Source organism: Dromiciops gliroides, chromosome 2 (assembly GCF_019393635.1).
Source record: "Dromiciops gliroides isolate mDroGli1 chromosome 2, mDroGli1.pri, whole genome shotgun sequence".
Lineage (NCBI taxonomy): Eukaryota > Metazoa > Chordata > Mammalia > Microbiotheria > Microbiotheriidae > Dromiciops > Dromiciops gliroides.
In genome coordinates, this window is record NC_057862.1 from 497,744,698 (window position 1) to 497,749,231 (window position 4,534).

The 4,534-nt window shown below is 36.1% G+C and overlaps 1 pseudogene; it reads right to left on the reverse strand.

The window, feature by feature from the left end:
* Positions 1–1,669: 1,669 nt before the first annotated feature.
* On the reverse strand, positions 1,670–2,614 carry LOC122739189 (annotated as a pseudogene).
* Between the last annotated feature and the right edge of the window lie 1,920 nt (positions 2,615–4,534).

The following is a 4,534-nucleotide window of genomic DNA, read 5'->3' on the forward strand; positions in this document are numbered from 1 at the left end:
GGGCTTTGTACATAATACAACTTTTAAAAAATAGTTGTTGATTCAAATCCAGTCTCAGACACTTGACACTGTGTGACCCTGGGCAAGTCACTTAACCCCCATTGCCCCACAAAAAAAATAGTTGTTGAGTATAATTGAGAGGAAACTATGTTTTAGCGGAAAGAGAGTTGCATTTTCACTCAAGGTACTTGAGTTTGAATACTGATTCTGAAAGCTGAACATCAGGGTGACTTTGGGCTAATAAATCACAGCCTTTGTATCTTTCCTTGCATGACTTGGATGCATTTTATCAATTAAAAATGAGGGTTTAATTTTGAATTTGTTTTGCTGAATTGTACTTATTTGTTCAAAGGAAGGGATTTCAGGGGGAAATTCTGGAGAGTGAGAACATAGTAATGGTTATTTAAAAAAGAAGAGAATATTCAATGTAAGATTTTTAAAATATAAAAAGAAAAGTCGAAGAAATTTCCAAATATGACACAGACAGGGTAGTGTTAGTACTACCAGTTTAAATTTAATTTAATTAAAAACAAAAGAAAACAAAAAGCTATAAAATAGATGCAGTTTCACATTCAATCTTTTTTCTGGTTTCATTTGCATATGTAAGTGTCCTTTTTTATCAATTTAATAATTAAAAAATAAGATGAGGATATTTCACTGGGTGACCTATGAGGTGCCACCTAGGTCTAAAACCTAAAAATTAACTCTGATTAAATGTAAATATAACAGGTATGTGATATAAGAAAGGGTATCTTGATATGATACCCAGGTCTTGGGTATAGGCACTGAAAGGAAAAGATTCATGTTTCCTTAATATGATAAATCAGTGCTATCACTGATTAAAGAAAAGCAAAGGCTTCTGGGAGGAAGAAGGCAAAGTCAATGTGCAGATACAGCAGAAGTTTGAGAGTCCTGATGTTAATGTGAACCCCAACAGTAGCTTCATATGGAACATTAGCTGTCATGTCATCAGTGTCAAACAAATAGCATGGGATCCTGTCTCTGCCTTAGGCAAATTTCTGAGTCTGGATTTCCTCATCTTTAAAATGACAGGATCAAACTAGATGGCCCTCTAAGATTTCTTCTAACTTTGCCTTTGGGATCTTATGAATTGAGATTCTTGATTGATGCATTGAAGACACATTGGAGATTCTGGACCAGAAAACTATGTTAGAGGGGCAGCATAGCATAAGTGAATTAGACACTGAATCAACTCAGTAAGACTTGGTTTTCAACACCTCCTCAGACCGTTACTAGCTGTGTGATCAAGAGAAAGTCATTTAAACACTCTGTGACTCAGTTTCCTGATATATAACATAGGGGGTTGAATTTTATTGTCTCTAAATTCCTTTCTAGTTAGAAATACATGATCTTATGATCCTATTCACTCAAATGCAATCATTACCGAAGTCAATTCCATACTTGACATAGGAGCTTCACTCAAATATTGTTCTTTTATTTTAATTGTTTATTGGAGTCTGAGTATAGGAGCTGAGCCATCTGGTATGGTGGCACCCAGGCCCTAAAGGTCAGTACTTACCCAAGATTCTCAGTTGATGTCACTAAGTAGATGTCAAGAGAAATCATAAAGAAGCGAATAATTTTTTAAATTTTACTTTTCTTTTTTGCTTCCTTCAAATTTACATAAAATGGAGAAAGACTTGGTGCATTACAGGAAGGGCTGAGGAGCTGAGAACTGGTGGACATAATCTACCTGATGGAGAAAGGGGTAGCTGGAATGTGACCATGGGGGAGGGGAATCCAGATTATGTTTGCATGAGACAGGGAGGGGTAAACCGGAATTGTGGAGCCAGTCCCAGCTCTGTACTTGAGGGAGTGAGAGGAACGCATTGAGGGTACAGTTTTTGACTTGGATGATGTCTGGGAATTCAGGTTTAAGGGAAGCTCCACCTACCAGGAAGCCATCTACATCAGCCTTGCATGCCAGATCCTTACAGTTGGCCCCTGTCACAGAGCCTCCATAAATGATCCTGGTAAACTGTGATATAGGGTTCTGAAATGTGGGTCTTAAGCCAGATGTGAAGCTTCTCTTGTGCCTCCTGGACCTGCTGGGGTGTGGCTGTCTTGCCAGTACCAATAACCCAGACTGGTTCATAGGCTAGGATGACTTTGCTCAATTCCCTCACATTATCTATGATGACCTTAGTCAGGTTAAAACCCCACCTTCTCAGTAATCCCATCTTCTCTCTTATCCAACTTCTCACCAATACAGGTGATCAGTCCCAGTCTTTCTGACACCTTCTACCCAATGAGCTCATCAGACACCCCAAAGATATGTTTTCTTTCAGAATATTCCAGGATCACCCAGTTGTCCCCACAGTCCTTTATCATGGATAGACTGATCTCCCCAGCAGATGTACCCTTGGCCACGTTGTAGCAGTTCTGAGCAGCTGGGATAATTTTTGCATCCAATTTCTGATCAACAAAGTCAAGGTAGATGGAAGGGTCTCTACATATCACTTTGGTGTTGGCAGGTACCTTGACCCCATTGATTCATCAAAGTGATGACCTTTCTCAGACACTCCTTGTTGCCATTCATCTTCCAATTACCCCCAACATAAAACTTCCACGATGCCATGGCTTGCTGGTAACGGGCAGTGACTCTGTGGGAGATCGAAGATCAGCAGTAAAGCACCACAAATAACCCTTATTTGGCAGACAGGCCAGACTTCTAGATGGAAGGAATCTACTCTAAGTTTCTGCAGAGAGGACTTTCAAGTAGCATTTTGTAACACATACTAAATAATAACCAGTCATTTGGTTGCATTAGGTCTTAAAGTGATATGGTTCCAGGGAAGAGAAGGAGTAGTATATTTTGGGGAAATTAGATGGCAATAACAAGAGGTTTTTATAACAGGGCATGTTCAAGGATTTTAGCAGGAAGGTAAGAGAAGAGAGGTCCTTGATCTAGTTAGTTGAGGCTTTCAGACTCAGGGTAGCATCATAGTACACTCAGATTCCTGCTCTTTAAGCTCAATGTAATTTTCCTGCTTTTCTTCCAAACTGGAAGGACTCAAGGGAAATGGATCTATAATTTTGGATTTGGTGGCAAGCACTATTTCTTTCCTTATATATATTTTAAGCAAAAATGCTAAAAGTTTGAAAAAAATTGCAGTCTTGATTGTACCTTGGAATGAAACAAATGATGAAGAAGTAGGGAGGCTTTTGTATAAGCGAAATCATGAGCCTTACAAATGCTTTTAGAGAGAAGTACCCCAGGAATGAACTGGGTCTGACTGCCAACAGAAGAGATTGTTAGCTTCATTTTACATAGGGGTGTCATAAATATATATAACACTTTGTAACTATAAAGTACTATGTTAGTATAAGTTTTTACAATTATTATACTGATCAAACTGTTTTCTTTGACAGATAAATTTTTAAATGAAATAGGTTCTTGGACACAATTGTCTTAGTTAGACATTTCTGAGTTTTTAATAAATTGTAAATATTTAAAAACCAAAAGGGTAGCCAGCATTTACAACATTACAGCATTGGTAGATAATGCCCTAATTTTATTAGGAAGATATTTGAGTAAGCCCAGGATTTTCCACAAATGAATGATTGCTGAGTTATCTTCAGTCACTCTAAAAATTTAACCCTAAAATCTCCATATGCACCAAATTATATATAGTATCACTTTCTGTGATAGCAAACAATTAAAAATAATGGGGATGCCTATAGATTAGGGAATGGCTAAACAAATTGTGGAACATGAATCTTAAGGAATATAATTGTGCTCTATGAAAAGATGAATCTGATGAATACAGAGAAGTATGGAAAGATTTACATGAGTGGATGAAGAATGAAGTAAGTAGAGCCAAGGAATCAGTATACAAAATGACCATAAATATATAAGTAGAAAGAGTCACAAAAAACTGAAAAATGAATGTTGCAAAATTATGGAAAAAAATAACTCAAAAGAAGAGATATGAGAAAAGCAGAAGTGGAAGGTCCACAATTATTGTATTTTTGAAAATATTTTACAACATTTGAAGTATCAATTAATTACATTGATTCATTCTGATTTGTTTACTTTCTTTTTTGCCTTTAAAGTAATATTTGTTATATGAGATAGCTCCCTGGAAGAGGGAATGAAAGGGAAAGTCATAATGGGGGAAATTATGATCAAGTAAAAACACAAGATATCTCAATAAAAACTTATTTAAAAATATATGCATGCCTATAGGATTTAGGATTGGGAAGTAGTTTAAACATCTAGTTCAATGTCCTGTATTTTGAGGAGAAAATTGAATCAGAAGGTTAAGTGATATAATCTAAATAATACCAGTTCATTCCCAGGACATCTTTAAATGAAGTACTCAATAGAACATAAATGCATTTTCATAAACCTTTAAAAGAAATTAATTATAGGAGTCACTACCTTTATTATATAGCTAAGCATATGTCTGCATTTAGTTAATTTCAATATATAAATATCACCAAAAGCTATCAATAAAAAAAGGGAGGAAATAGTTTTAAGTTATACTTACACATTCTATTTTCCCCTCTT